Source organism: Thalia democratica, chromosome 3 (assembly GCF_965202585.1).
Source record: "Thalia democratica chromosome 3, ktThaDemo2.hap1.1, whole genome shotgun sequence".
NCBI classification, from domain to species: Eukaryota; Metazoa; Chordata; class Thaliacea; order Salpida; family Salpidae; genus Thalia; species Thalia democratica.
Genome location: NC_139167.1, coordinates 79043407 through 79060465, shown reverse-complemented (window position 1 = coordinate 79060465; position 17059 = coordinate 79043407). Strand labels below are relative to the sequence as shown.

Sequence of the window (17059 nt, the reverse complement as noted above, 5' to 3'; positions counted from 1 at the left end):
TTAACTTGTTATAATATAAAAAAATAAAAATATTAAATAGAAATTAAATTAACTAAAGGTTTATTTTTACAATAAATATTATATTTTTATTTTTTAACTTCAAAAATAGTTTATATAGAAAAGAGAAATACCTAAACATATTAAAATTAGTTGAAAAGTATTATCTTTATAGTTCAAAACCGAAAATGATAACAGAAGGTTTTGAAGTCTGTAATATTTTTATATTACATGTTTCAAAAAACAATAACCCTTTCTACTATCATTGTTTTGAATATATCTTAACTTATTATAAGTATCAAGAGTTAAATATATTTTTCTGTTAAGGCTATTGATAGATTAAATTTAGAAACCCCAACAAACCTTATTAAAAATTTGTAAGAAAGACGATGCTAACTATTCGGCAGCACCGTTCAAAACTTAAGACATCATTATAATCGAAAAAAAGTCATTACTGTGGTATACTTTAAAAAAAATTTTGGATAAAAAAAAGGCATCCGACTTTCGTCGAACGCCTATGAAAAAATATAACAAAAAATTTTGGGTAAAAAAAAAAGGCATCCGACTTTCGTCGAACGACTTTGAAAAATATTGAAAAAAATTTTGGGTAAAAAAAAGGCATCCGACTTTCGTCGAACGCCTTTGAAAAAATATTGAAAAAAACTTTGGGTAAAAAAAAGGCATCCGACTTTCGTCGAACGCCTTTGAAAAAAACATAGAAAGAAAAGTTGAAAAAAATTTGAGCAAAAAAGGCCTCCGAATTCGCCCGCGGGCGAATTCGGAGGCCTTTTTTGCTCAAATTTTTTTCAACTTTTCTTTCTACATTCTACTGACCCTTCCTACAACCCAACATTTCATTTTCAACAACTTTTTCTAAAAAACACTCCCCCCTCTATTACAATTGCTTTCTCGGAGCTCCTGCTTCCCTTGCAAAACATTTCGCTTCTACTGACCTCTGACTTTCAAAGCTTAATTGAGATTAAGCCGATTTTTTACTTGTTACATTTTGAGTGATTCGCCTTAGCATTTTCTAGTATCTCGCCTACTCTGCTTCAGTCGCCCCGGCCGAACCTTCACCTCTAGAAATGCTTTAATCAATCATACTGCACTCAAACAGACTTTTTTCTGGGCTGAATCATGTCAGAGCTCGTTTATAAACTGCCTTCCGAGAGACCGGCTTTTATGCTCAATGGCTTGCTTAGGACGGTACCTGCCTTGCTCTCGCTTCACCTTCCCTCGCTACTTACTAAATGAGGTCTGCTATACGACCTTTAACGCTTAGCTGCGCTCTTTCGATGCCAGCTTGAGTCGACGGCCACGTCGAATCAAGCTATAACCTATATGCCTGCAAAAACACTGCCAGTTAACCCGCCTTGACGACGTCTACCCGCCTCGACGTCTAGGCTTTTCTTCAATAACCTTTGCATTATAAAATCCCTAAGCTGACTAGGTCGTCAGCTTGTCGTTTTTCAGAGTGAAAGCACTCTCTTAATAGTGTAATACTATGCATACGCGTATGATGCTCAAATGTTGGTGTTTAAAAACTTGTATAAGGCTACCTCAAGAGAGTCAAAAATGTTTCTACCTTCTTTCATAACATTTACTTGTTTAAACCATTACTTAACTTCTATCTTATACTCTTTATTTGTTTACCAACTACACTACGCACATCGATAAGGACACTAAGAGGTACGCATTTGCGTTAAGTACGCACTTAGATTAAAAATATTATTTTAATACTGAATGTAAACGTTTTAAATAACTATACTTTTTTTTGATGATATTAAAATCTGATTTCTATCAAAGAGTGCTGAAACTTGTTTATTTATTGATGGATATGATATCTAAAGAAGGCGACCACTGGTTTTATTATTCAAACAATTATGATTTTAGACAAGTAAGCCAGTGAAAAAACAACAAAATAAATACAAATATTTTAGTTATGAGTCTTTGAAAGAAACACATATAAAATAAATAGATAGAAATTTTCTGAATTAGTTTTTTTTTTTTAAAGCAAGTACATATCATGCTAATATCAACAAGTTTATCAATATGCTGAAAAGAAATAGACAACAATGTTATGAAAATAAAGATGTAAAAAGCTTGAGTGAATCTTATATACAAAGTAAGACTATTTAAGATTTTATCCTATTTATTTTGTTTTACTTTCTAATTTTTAAGAAGTAAAGAATTAATCACCTTTTTGTTATTTACTAAGTAATCTCATATTAAATGATAAGTTTAAATATTGCATCTCTAGATTTTGTAGCAATACTTAATTTTAGAATGTAAAAAGTAAATTTTTAATACCTTTGAAAATATGTTTGAAAAACATAACTCTAATGTTCAAACTAGTCATATTAGTGAAAGTTTACTAAGCTCAGTATTTTATTTATTTAATTTAAATAACCCTAAATGTAGTATTTAAACGATAAACTGAACAAAAACTAAAGTCTTTCAACTTTTACGTAAAAAATGTTATATAAGTTATCATTTTTCAAACGTGTTCGTTTAAAGCTTTAAACTAGTACTGCATAATATATATGACAGGCCCGCAAATGTTAACAAAGTTGCAGATAACACAGCCCGCAATAAGTAAATCTGCAGCCAGAGAACGTGTAAACCTGGCTATGTTAACTCTAATACTTACACTAGACATTCTAGGCTTAATGTGGATAGATAAAAGAAAGATCTCGGTACAGTTTCAATGAAGCTAAAAATTACACTTGATAAATTATTAAAAAGTTCAATTCTTTTTCTCATTTGTTAAAGAAATAAGAACTTTGAGCAATTTTCGACTAAATAGTTATGAAATTATTATAAATGTTATATAAATAGAATAAGGTTAAAATGATTTGGCCCGCAAGGATCTATTTTTTACCACATCTGAAACGACGCCACCCTTCCTTAGTAAAATGCAATGTTAATTTAAAATATTGTATATAAAAGTCTTTGTATGTATCACAATAGAAAGGCTAAAATTTATAACAAGTTTATTAAAGACAAAAAACCAACAAAAAAAAAAGTAAACAAATAAAGAGTATAAAAAAAAAACTGTGCGAAATATTACGTCATAAAGGTTTTAAATAGCAGACATACTGACGTTTTCTTTACCGTGAAGATCTTCTCTGTACCTCTTTGACTTTTTTGCTTTCTTTATTTTGTATCCTAAATATAAACAAATTGTTGTCATACAAGTAGTATAAAAGTTTAATAAGTAACAAATAACATCATAACTTCAATTTTTCTAGTAGTTATTGTATATATAAATTACTGAATAAATTTGTTAAATTAAATTGAAGTAAAATATAAGTTGTTCAACAATAAATCAAATAGCATATCATTTTTATTTTATTAATAGACAGTACAAACTGTTTCTCTATCGTATATAAACACCATTAAAAAACTTATGTTATCAAAGTTTACAGTTATACTTTTTTTAATATACGTGTAAAATTAAGTTTAATAAAACCTTACAATTAAGTTTTAAACTTTATAAAACTAATTTGTTAATTGAAATTGTATCAACACATCAGGTAACTCTTGTTTATTTAATAACTACTAACTTAAATATTTTAATAAAGTATTTCTGACAAAATCTGTTTTTTGATTATCAAACTATATCACAAATTTTTCAAAATAAATTCAGTAACAATTACCTGAATAAATTGATCCAAATATGAACATGCAGAAGAGAGCAATAGAAACACCAAACAACGCGTTCAACGCGGTCAGGGCTGAATCTGAATCAAGCTCGTTGCCAAGGAAATTCACTGAAAACACCTCACCGACCTCGCCACCGTCAGGTTTCTCAGGAGGAAGTACTGTAAAATGAGGTTGAAATGATTTTAAGTATAACATTATTGATCCCAAATACAGCACTTTTTCATTTTCAAATGTTCCAAGTTCTTGTTTCAAAGGTAATTTGAGAAATTTACGTTGTTTATAAATCATTTTTTACCAAAAATACACTAACATAAGCATCATTTAAATCGTTTAACTCAGTTTGGCTTCTTAAAAATCAAGTTGAGCACTAAAAATAGATTAAAATTTTACCCATAAAATATTATAAGAACAAAATTACAAAAAATAAACTGTTGTAAGATTGTACAAAAACTTGCTACTTAGTTAAAATGGTTGTTAAAAGTCAAACTATGCTTGAACAAAGTCTATAACCAACCAGGGTCGAGGTTGACGTTTCTTTCGCAATATTGCAGCTCTTCGACGCCACCCGACGGAAATTTGTTTTCCCTCACAATCTGCTTGTAACATTCAACCGATTGTTTCGCCACCCTCGTCAGCTGAGGGTCGCTGAAGTTCAACCAGTGCATGCCGAACCTTTGGGAAGAAATATCGATTTTGATAAAAATAATTCAACGATTAAATAGCATAAACAATTTAAAATCAATGAAAAATAAAAACATAAAGTAATAAAAAACTTGATGAACAAAGAACACCAAGTTTTTACTTTTTTGTAAAAGCAACAAGTAATTTAACAATGCTTAGCGAGTTTTTTATAATTGAGCTAAGAAGTAGATAGTATAAACATTCGAGTTGTAAAACGATATAAAATCACAAATTAATTTATTAAGTCTGTAATATTATGAAAATATAAATGTTCTAGACAAGATATGTTTTAAAAAAAGTGATTTGTTATTTATTTAAACAGAAATAGATACAAAAGTAACAACTTTAAACCTTTCATCATAACCAGATTGCCATTCAAAATTGTCCATTAAAGACCAAGCAGTGTATCCTTTTACATTAACACCATCTTCATTTATTGCTGTTTGTTTATTAGTATAAATTAATATGTTGATTCTTAGTAGTCTTATACTCTATGTGTTCTTAGTCGTAAACAAAGTTTAAGTAGTTAGTATTGTTTATTTTTGTAGAGTTCTTTAAAACCTATTATGATTCTAGTCAGAGTTTAAACTTTAAATAAATCAAACTAGAGTAAAATATAGCATATTTTGTATAAACAAAGTAAAGAAATTCATCAATTCGTTAAGTTAGAACAATATAAACAAAATAGTTATAAATAATTGTCAAGTTAAATACAAGGTAAATACTTAAAACAAATGAAAAAAAATGTCATAAAGCCTTCAACACATATTTTAATACAATACCTAAATAAGAAATTATTTCAAAACCTTTAAGAACTTCGTTGAGGTAACCGACGTAATACTCCTTCCTCCAATAATCGTCCAGTTCATGGGAATCTCCCCCTTCAGAAACTCCGTTCTCGGTGATTATAATTTCCGGGTCGTTGTATTTTTCTTTGATGTAGTTCAGCAGCCGTCTCACTCCCCACGGGACCTTTTTGAATATTGTTTAAGACGTGTTCTTAAATAGTATCTGATTGTTTTGGTTCTCTGGTATAACTTTAAACAAAATTATATTTTTCTCTTTTGATTTTTTTAAAATCGGATTAAATAAATATGTACATAAGGTTAACTAAAAGTTTTAAAAATTGATGTGAGTGTACATACTTCCTTAAAATTTAGAAGCGTATATGTGCTGTTTGTTTGAACAGATATAAAAAACATTAAATAATCAAACTATCAAGGTTGTTTAATTTTTTATAAATCATACCTATGCAGTACTTTTTTTAAAGATAAGATAAGTTAATTAATTATAACATATATAAATCATTTACTGTGAATTCCATAAAAAAAAACAGTTACCTCGAACAACCAAACGGATTTGGCTGTGGGCCACGTGTAATCGTTCTGGTTGCCGCACTCCCTGTCGTCATAGTAACCAACCACGTCACCGCTGGCGGGTTTGAAAGTGTTGTAGGCGAGGTTGGTGGTGTAGTGGTTGAGACCGAAGAAGTCCGAAGATCCCCTTATCATGTCCTTCTCTTCGGAGGTGAACGAGGGCAGTCGTGATTCCGACAATCCCTGCTGGGCCGATCTTTCATCGATCAGTGTCTTGGAAAAAAATTACTAAACATAATTTCCCTTAGCAATCTTCGATATTTGACACTCGAGTATTAATAAAACGGTTTAAAGATAAACTTTATTGAAACTACATTTCACCGATCAGTGTCTTGGAAGAAAGGTTTGTTATCAAATAAAAAAATACTAATTTTGAAAAAAATACTAAATATAATTTCCTTGAGCGATAATCGACATTTGGCTCTTGAGTATTAATAAAACGGTTTAATGATAATTTTTATTAAAACTACGGTATTGACTTTACTGATAAATAGTACCATCAATGTCTTAAAATTCAGGTTTGACTTGCAATTTGGTAAAGACTTTTAGTATATAAATACATGACAGTTGACAGTGTAAAAATAGGAAAATAATGTTATTGTGAATATGGTTAAAAGTACTATATTGACTTAGCTGACTAAAAGACAACAATATTTATAAATTCAGTTTATCGGCTATCGAATTTAAAAAAACAATAATAAATTTACACACTAATACAAATGTTTAGATAAAAAATATTATACACAATATTAGTCATTGTATTCAGGCAATTGAGTAGTTACTAGTAAATTTTCAATTGAATTTCTTAAAAAATTAAAGTTATAAGTTTATAAATACTAAAAAGAATAAATATACGTAACTTACCTTGTATTAATTGTCTGTATGAAACATTTCATAGTTTATAAGTTTTAAAATAAAGTTTTTATTAAAATATATTACAATTTATGTCGTTTTTGTATAGTTATCGAATTCTATTACTATAAGTTATATTTTTATATTGTTGGTTATATTAAATATATAGTTATCAGTTTATAATATACTTTATAAATTATCTTTCAATCTTATTTTAACAACAAAAATTAATCTTTAAAAATGACAAAATACGTTTAGTTCACACAATAACTTGAAGCTTAAATTTTTGAAGAGTTTGTTTAAATTTAAATTGTATTTTTTTTATTTTATTAAAAAAAAACTTTCTTAAACTTGAAACTTGATTTTTTTATACATGCAAAACATTATGAGTAAGATAAGCGAATTACAATTTAAAATAAACTATAAAGTTTGAATCTTAATACTGTACATACAGAGCTTAGTTCATATAGATTTCGAAGTACATCAATTTGTACATCGAAGTCAAACAATTTGGCAAAAAAATAAAGGAACATATTCCAAAAAATATCGATGAATTTTGTATAAATAATAAGAAAATTAAATCTATTAGAGTAATAAATGTTTCAAAAATTGCTATTGCTGAACACTTAGTAAATAACCTTGAATGTGGTAGTAATTATAACTTAAAAAGATTTAAAATTATTAAAAATTGTTTTCACAATTCTGATTTAATTAAACTTGAGGCTATTTGTATTTTGTTAAAAAAACCTAAGTTGTGTAAACATAAAAAGTTGGATTATACTGTTTTGTTGTTTTCTTCAATTGTTTTATAAGATGTTGCTCATATTTTACTAATTTTTTAAATTTTTTAGTTGCATTGTAATTAGAAGTACTTATGTATTGTTTGTTACTCTTTGCTTTATCATTAACTACGTTGATTGCATTTTCACTATATAAGCTAGATTTGAAATTTTATTTTTATTGCTTAGTATACATCTGACGAAAAAAGCATGAAATATATTTTTTTCTGAAAAATTAAGTCTTTTTAATATTGTTTGAAAGAATTTTTTATAGTGTCAAAAAATGTTTAATTATCTTAAAGTTTGAAAAATAATTTAATTTAGAGATAATTATAATTTTTTATTACTTTATGGATTGAAAATAATTAAAAAAGCGAATATAAAAAAATGCGAAGTTTAAGTATACAGCTACTTGTACTTTTTATTTTCGTAGTATTTGTTTAATAGTAAACTACAAATTGAATCTTTTTTATTAAACAATGTACGGTTTAAATTGTTTAAAAAGTTAGGAAAACTATTGTTGAAAACTTAAAAAAATGTTAAGTATGAAAAGTATAAATATTTATAAACTTGTGAGTTGTGAATTAAATAAGAAACACTTTAAAAAACACTGGTATTTATTAAACGAACTTGTCCCTGGTTTTCTATTTAAAAAATTTACTTAATACTTACTTTCGCGCGCAATGCTCTAATATTTTATGTAAAACCTGTTCAGCCACAATGATAAAGATAAACAATCAAAAAGAAGTTCTCCTCAAGGTAAGAGTTATGCTTTATCTGTAAGTAACTAAGCTAACTATAATCATTTTCATAAACCTAAAATAAGTTGTTAAAAATTAAGATTTAAAATTTTTATAATATTGTTTATTGTGTTTACAATTAAGGTACAGTGTTCTAATGTAAGTGAGACAAACTTGAGAAAATTATAATATTGCCACTAACTCAGAATATTTTGATGAATTTTTAAATCTCAGAATTACTCAGGGTAGCTCAGGTTTTTGAATTTGATTTTTAAACTTAGGCTGACTCTGTTTCTTAATTAAAAATAAAGATAATTTTAGGTTTAAATTTGTAATTAATCTAAGGCCAGATTATTTTCTAGATTTTAAAAGAGAATTATTGTCAAAATTATGCTATTTTATAACCAATTTTTTCAAGAACTTGTTTTTTAACAATTTTAAATTCTTATTATTTTTGGTATGAAGGTTTGGAAAAAACTCAGGATGAATCAGGACAGTTTTAAGCCAATCAAGACAGTTGTTTTTGTGACTCAAAGTGTGGCCACCCTTTTACAAGAACTCCTTTTAGATTTTAGGAAGATTCTTTAGGCTAACTTAGGCTAGAGAACTATGTTTGAGACTCAGATTAGTTAAAATAAAACAGCTTATATGCTTAAATCAGGCTTTTTTTTTCTTTGAATAAAAAAACTAAGACTATTAAAATATTTTTATTTAAATCAGAGGCTACTTTTTGTGAAAAGGAAGATCTTACCTTAAAAGTTTTACACTATTTATTGGTATCTCATAAAGCTGCATTTAAAAAAAATTGTATGCAAACAGTTTTATATGTGATTTAATTATACTTCATTTAAACAAGCAATACTTTGCAAGATTGTTGTTAAATGCTTAGTATTAATGATACTATTATTCTACTGGTTGGAAGTTTTGTAGTTACTAATTTAAAGTAATCAAAATTTTGATTTTAAATAATTTGTATAGTAATGTTTATAAAATATATACTTATATACTTAAACTATTCTGATTCTAAAAAACAATTATTTGAATATTCAATATGTAAAGTTTTGGAATTTTGGTTTGATACAAAAAATCTGTCATAAAGATTAAGTATTTTGAAAGTATAATTTTTTATTTTGTTACAAAACACTTTTAACCTAGCTTTACAATATCTTTTTAGTGTTTTTATACTAATTAAGATGTTTTTTTACTTCTAATTTGATATTATACTAAAAATGGACCCAGAAAATTTTATTTTAAAACCTAGAAGAAATTTTTTAAAACTTGGAAAAGCTTACTGAAAACCTTTAGTAACCCTCTAATAATTACTAGTCCTTAATGTAACAAAAGAGTCCCTCAAATTAAAGATCTAAGATATTTTTATTGGGTTTCATTTAATCAAGTCACTTAAGGGGATAGGGGTCCAACATTTTTATAAATAAAAATAACATTGGATCTTAATTGTAAGCTTTAAGTACATACTACAAGCCAATTTATTTAGAACAAAGAAAATCTTATTTTACTTTTGAGATATTGTAATATTTATAATAAAATTGCAAGTTTTTTAGTGTCACTTTCTCTAAAATTAAAAAAAAATCACTAAAAATCTATCTTCTCCTTCATTTATTTAACTAGAGACCTCAAACTTTCAGGAAACGTTTTTTATATAGTTTTTAATTATTGCAATTTTAAAAATATTAAAAACTAAAAACTTTAAATAAAAAAAGCAAAAAAGTAGGTGGTTTTTAATTAATAAAAGTTTTATATTTCAAAATTAAAACAAATTCCTGCAGTCAATCATTTTAAAATTTAATAATAGACTTTCTGTGTAAAATTGTAAAAGATTGCTCAGATAATGAAGGAGGAGATAAATTATTAGTGAAATGGTCTTTTAGTTTTTTTAGTTTGCCCTTTCCATTGGAACCTATTGAGGTCACCAACTTTGATCACAAAAATTACTTTAAATTTTTTCAAGCAATCAAAAATGTCTGATAGTTCAGATAAAACTCTATCAAATAAGACCAACTTGTTAAAACCAAGATGAACCCAAAAATGTTGGCTATCTAAAGTAGATAATTTTATAACCATTAAGAAAAATCATTACTTTAAGTTACTGGCAACTCATTAGTTCAGCTTGTCATTAGAGTTTATAAATTGTATTGTTTATTAATTAAATTCTTTTTGAATTTTAATATATTTAAATCTTAAAACGTTACTGTAGTGTTAATTCATCTTCATTGTTTCATTTCCATATCGAATTTTATTTACATCCACTGATTAAATGAAATCCACAACATTTCAAGTTCCTACAATTCAGAGTAGTGTAATTTACGTATTATAACAATATTTAAACAATTTCATTATTATGTAAATATTTTGACCTACAGAAATTTTTTATTAGGTTTAAAACATTTTTAAGGTTTGGTTCAAAGAGGTTTTAAAAATTACTAGAAATTTTTTTTATCTCATTTCATACGTAGATTTAATATTTCTTACCTACATGAAAAAATAATTTTTTCTTAAGGTACATTTTTAAAAATCACAATTTATCAATTAGATATATGGTCCGTTAAAACTATCATCTAAAGTTGAATTTATCTAATACTATCTATATTTTTGTAAATACCTAGCATGATGTCACACCAATATCAAACTGAAACTTTATAGTTAGCTTTGTTATAGATAGTAGTTAATTATTAGCTTTGTTAACATATTAAATTTATTATAACTATAATTTTAGATTAAAAATCAAAGTTTTTAAAAGTCCATAAAGATATTTTTTTGTCAAACAAGCTTAGCTATTTAAATACATAAACAGATATAATTTATTTGATATAAACCAATAAAACTTATATCCAGTGGTTTATGTTTAACAACACATTGCTTTAAGTTTTATGTATTAAGCTCATTCCTACCATAATTGAACATTAAGCAAAAAAACAGTTTTTTGTTTAGTTATACATATATATTATTATAAATTATATTGTATACTTCGTAATTGCTAAAGGCTATAAAGTGTGTTATGCATTTTTTGGCATTTTTATTAATTAAAACACATCTGGTTAAAAAAGACATGAATATAAATATGAATGAATGTAAGGCTAACTATATAATTTCAGCATTATATTGGTGCAACAACATGCTAGATAATTTTTTGATATTTTGAAATCTCTTATAATGTTTCACTCAAACCATCTAGTGAGTTGAAGTCTTATATACATTAAAATATTTAAGTTTGAGAAAGTTACTGCATATAGTTTTAGGATTTTTTTTTTATTGTACTACTAAAGAACTTTGGAATTTATCTTCTTAACTTGTTAAAAATTATTTCGATATTTATACATACAAATTAAAAATGGCTTTGTTTTAAGTGCAGTAATTTTGAATAATAAAAGTTTCTGGTTTTTAGTTACATAAGAATTCAAGTTTGAACTCGAATTCTTAAAATAATTATTTAAGAGACAATGTCTCAATAAGTAGTAAATATTTAAGTTAAATAAAAATCTGTATGTGGGTCTTATTAAAATGAATAAGCTGTTTAATCTTGTTTGTAAAGTTTGAAAAGTCTTTTGAGATATTAAACAGTTACTATAAATTTGTAAATTTTAAAACTTAAATTAGCGGTATTTCAAAAAATATTTAAAGTTTTGCAAAAAAGGGTAAAATCACTTGTAGATATTAAGTGAGACTTAAATGTCTTGTTCATATATTTCTTAAAATCATTATTTTTTTAATTGTTGCCCTTTAAATCTTTTTAAAAGTTTGAATAATTGAAATTTGAATAGTCGTGCACCCCTTGTTTTTAATTAGAAAGGTCTCCTGAAAATAAATGTGTAGAAATTAATTTTACTTGAATATATTTATTGCCACAGAAATAAAAGCTTTTAGTCCACAAGTAAAAAGCAAAATAACAGTTGCAATAAAGGCCAAATTAAAATCAATTATTTTATATAGCAACCAAGAAGGTAGCAACTGCCAGCTCTTCATCGATTCAAGGAATCAACTGACGATTCGAGCGACGAAAACGAACCAGTTAAGAAGCCATCCAACTAGTAGGTGCAGAAGTAAGTACTGGCAGCAATTTCATGACTGGCCGTCTTCGAGTGGTTAAGACTCTGATATTGGCGACGAAGGTTTGCTGTTTCTTTTTTTTATTGAATACTTTATAAGGTTATTATAAAGTAAACTAAATAGCAAGTGGTTTTTGTTATTTGTAAGTATCAATACATTTATTTGTTTGTAAAAATACAAGTTGGTATATTATATTAACAATTTGCACCAATTTTTTGTTTGTATAAAAGTAGATTATTATATAAGCATAGAAAAATTTGTTGCTTTAAAACTGGCAACTCATTAATTTAGCTTGTCGTAAAATTTATTTTATTTATCGAGTTCTTACTTACATTCACTAATGAAATGAAGTACATATCAGTTCAAATTCCTACAATTATGATTAATGTAGTCTTTTATTATGTTTCAATAAGTAGTATGAATTTAAATTAAATTTAAATCTACAAGCAGTTTTATCTTCTTTGTAAATTTACATGTCTAGAAATATATCAAAAAATTACTGTTGTTTAGAAACTACTTTGGTTTTCAATCTGTAAAAATCATATAATTAAGGTAATACTGTAGATAACAAAATTAACTAAGCTAATTATTTTTATCTTAAAACTATATTTATATGGAAAGGTTTAAAATAATAATATATATTGGATATGTAAGTTAATGGACAAGTAACGTGGTAGTGGCATTAAAAAAATAATAGTAAAAAAATTTTATTTTTCATTTGTTTAAAGATTATTCAACTTTAAAATAATCATTGTTTTAATTGTATTGTTATGCGTTTGTTATTAAAGTTCATAACAAACATTTAGCAAACTATAACTAAAAAGGACTTTGAACAACAATTATTTTGTAACTAATTAATTTTTTGATATAACCTGGTGTTACAAATAGTTTTGATATAATAAAACAGTTCCATTTATAGCTAATACAAATTATATTAATGACCAGTATATTCTAAATATATAAACTAATATACTTATTATGTCATAATTGTGTTTCAAGAAGGCATAAAATGACATTTTACGCATTTCAAAATAGCAAATACATATTTTATGGCTACACTACAGGATGAAGTCTACGCCTATAGAAATTAATTGATCTAAATTAAAACCTTTGCAGCTAAAACACTTTTAAAAGTTCATACATTTTATTATAAATTCAAACACCAGGTGAAGGCAGCGAATGATGAAGTTTGGTCGCGGGTGACGGCGAAGGGCGAGGTGAAGCAGCCCGAAAAGAAGTTCTCTCGAGAAGGGAACAGACGCCTACCAGGTGGAAGCAGCGAGGAAGCTGAACGAAATCAAGATGAGCAGGGCAAGGAAAACACGATGAGGAGTAATATCGTAGATCAGCTAAACGAACTGAAGGATATTTGTCAGGTAAATAATTGTTTGCTCTAACTATTTAATAGTTTTCGTATCGTGGATCATCTGAACGAACTGAAGGGTATTCGTCAGGCTGGCAGTGTGAGCAATTTTTTTGCTAATCTTGCATCTTAAGTTCTTAAGCGGTCATCCCTATAAAGACCAAAGCCGATAAAATTTTTTTTAACTTGTTTCGTTTGATAAATAAAAGTATAATAAATTGTGGACTTTAGCACAACATTGTAGGAATTAAAGCTTGTATTAAGATTGCCAAAACAAAAACTAAAGTCCAAAAAAAGGTTTAAAAATGCCAAAATTAACGAAATCCAAACAAAAGCGATTAAAAAAGACGAAATTCAGGAAATAATGATGGTAAAAAAAGTCAGGAAATTAATATAAACACGCTTTTAATAAGAAAGTTAGTCATCACCACAGAATGCATTAATCTGATTTTATTTTTGATAAAGTTTTGCCTTTTCACTTTACACTTTTTAAGGTCTAATTGAATTTTCGCAATAAATTAAAGTCTTTTAAGTCTTTAGATACATATTTTTGAATCGGTTTTAGCTAAGAATTATCCGCTCGATCTAAGGCAACCTTGTTATATTGAAAAGGTTATCTGAATATGTTTTTTTTACAGGTCGCGTTACAATAGACTATAATTATTTTTCACAATAATGTTTAACAAACTTAACTTAGTTGTATATTTTCAGTAAGGTTTTTTTGCAAGTTTTAATGCTTCTATTAATTCGTTTTCGGCAATGCTTGGTAAATATTTTACCATTTCGAGCTTAAGAAGTCTATAGCACGGTTTAAATTTGTAATTTTTTTAGCCAGTTATTTAGATTCTTGTTAATTTGAAATTAATTATGTAGAATTTGATTTTATACTTAAGATAGATTTATCTACTTAATTTTTGTGGTATATTACAGACGGAAGTTTGGTTTAACAATCTTTTTTCTGTTTTGTTTGTAAAATTGTATTAGTGTAGGTATTCTAGCAATTGTTGTACTTATAATTTTAAAATTCTGCTTTTTAGTTTATGTATTTTTGTTAGGTTGTTTAATGTATAATTCTTAAAAGTTTTATATTCAATATTCTTTTATAAAAAATGCCACTTTAACTTAAGGTATACAATTTATGTTTAAAACTCGACTTGTTTTTAGTTATAATATTTATACCGAAAATATCTGGTGTATGGTGTAAGCTTTTAAAATTGCCAAGCCAATGATTTCTAATGTAATTTTTAAATATCTGGTAAATTCTACTTAAGACTTTTTTTTCTTTAAAACTCCAGAATGTGTAATGTAAAATTCTTGTGTCATTTTATAGTTATTTCCCGAAGAGTTTATATCACTTTCCATTTTATCAAATTTTCGGTTTAAATCCTAGAATATCTAGTTTAAGTTTCAAATAGTCCGTAAATTGTGTCTTGAGTTTTTTTCACTAATATTCACAAACCCTAAAACATCTATTGTAAGCACGAAATTTCTCGTAAATCGTATCTTTTTTCTTACTCTTTACAAATTAAGACTGATAGCACCAAAAAAAACAACTGTACTTCAAACAAAAACTTTTATAACAGCTTCTTTTTAAAACAATTCACAGCACAATCATTCATACTAAATGATTTTGAATGTAAAGCTGCTGAAGAAAGTGTGTTCTGATGTATTCACTCGCCTTTAAGATTTAATTAGACCATGAGTTTATACGAACTATGTTGTGCTTTCTTGTTGAATTTAAATTAATTATTTCGGGATTTCAGTACAATAAAACTTAATTTTTGAAAAAGAAAAGAGACAAGAAGCCCAAAGTAATAATTATAAATAATACTTTATTTTGAGACCGTGCATAAACAGTCATTTTACGCATTTCAAAATAGCAAATACACATTTTTGGCTACACTACAGGATGAAGTCTACGCCTATAGAAATTAATTGATCTAACTTAAAACCTTTGCAGCTATAATACTTTCAAAAATTCTTAAATTTTATTATAAATTCAAATACCAGGTGAAGGCAGCAAAGGATGAAGTTTAGACGCGGGTGACGGCGAAGGGCGAGGTGAAGCAACCCGAGAAGAAGTTCACTCGAGAAGGGAACGGACGCCAACCAGGTGGAAGCAGCGAGGAAGCTGAACGAAATCAAGATGAGCAGGGCAAGCAAAACACGATGAGGAGTGATATCGTGGATCAGCTGAACGATCTGAAGGATATTTGTCAGGTAAATAATTGTTTGCTTTAACAACTCAATTTGATAAATTTCATACTAAAAAAAATTATTAAACAAAAAACAATAAAAATGAATGAATAAAAAAAAATTAATTAAGAAGAAGAAAAAAGAAAGCTACCGATCGATGGTAAAGGTTAGGGGTAACAGTGATAGTAAAAATTAAAAGAAAAGTTAAGTTATAAAAAATAAACAAATGAAAAATTCAACTGAAAAAATGTCTATTTATGGAATTACGTCCCCTCGTGCAAAAGTGCTTTCGTGCAGTTTATTCCCTTCGTTTGTTTTAGCCTCATGAAAAGTTTGTCCGCTCGTGCGAATATGACACCTACCCACTTTAAGGTCACTCAGGACAATTTTTTGACTCAAAAAGCAGCATCCCTGTTACTCAATTTTATTTTCCTTAACCAAATGTCGTATGCATTTTCGCTGTTACAACTGTTTAAGTATCTAAATTATTGTATCGAATTTCAACATTATTAAAACATTTACAAAATGTGTTTCACTGATACAGTTCAACCTGTATAAAAAAGAATTTTCGTTTTTATTATATATTCTCAACTAGTGTTTGTTTACATATAGCAGGATGGCCACTTAACCTTGAATCCTTTAAAAACCTTGAATTTGAGAAATCTTCAGAAATATGTGGAATTTTGAACGAAAATTACTAAAAGTCCTGGAATTTAAAAAAAAAATAATTTTAAGTAGTAAAGTTTAAATTTGGCACGAAAAATATACCATATATATGTAGACTTTTTTCATCATAAAACTTTTTTAAATTAAAAAACAAAATAACGTAGATTTACTATATCTTTACAATGTTGTTATACTACTTAACACAGTTTCTAGCCTTAAACTAAGATTCAACCAAAAAAGTTAATTCATTTTAATAAACAAGCTATACTCTTTTTTTTTTATTATGGTTGTAGATTTTTATATCAATGCTTGTAAAATTACCATTTCGCTTTTAAGAATATGTTTTCAACTTATAGTAGTTAAATGTTTAAAATCTTTGCGGGCCGCAGTTTTAGTTTTAGTGGTACTTTAATATTGTATTGGCTTTAGCTTTAGTCAGACACAAAAAAGTTTTGTATCATTAATTTTGTCCTTATAAATGACTTTTACCTACACACGGAATGCCTGTTTAAACTCTACATATTTTTTGGACTAAATTTATGATCGCCATTTAAGAAAAAACCACTACTCTAATCAATCTTATCCAAGTTTTTAAGTCTAATTCTTAAATTTAATAAACTTATGGAAATCCTGTTAAACATGGTTTAACCATAATACACTGAATATCCTACAAAATAT

At 26.9% G+C, this 17059-nt stretch overlaps 1 protein-coding gene across 1 annotated transcript in view; it reads right to left on the bottom strand.

Annotated features, from left to right (window-relative positions):
- Window positions 1-17059, bottom strand: part of LOC145832581 (polyubiquitin-B-like) — a 388933-nt gene that overhangs the window by 267873 nt on the left and 104001 nt on the right. The window lies entirely within an intron of this gene.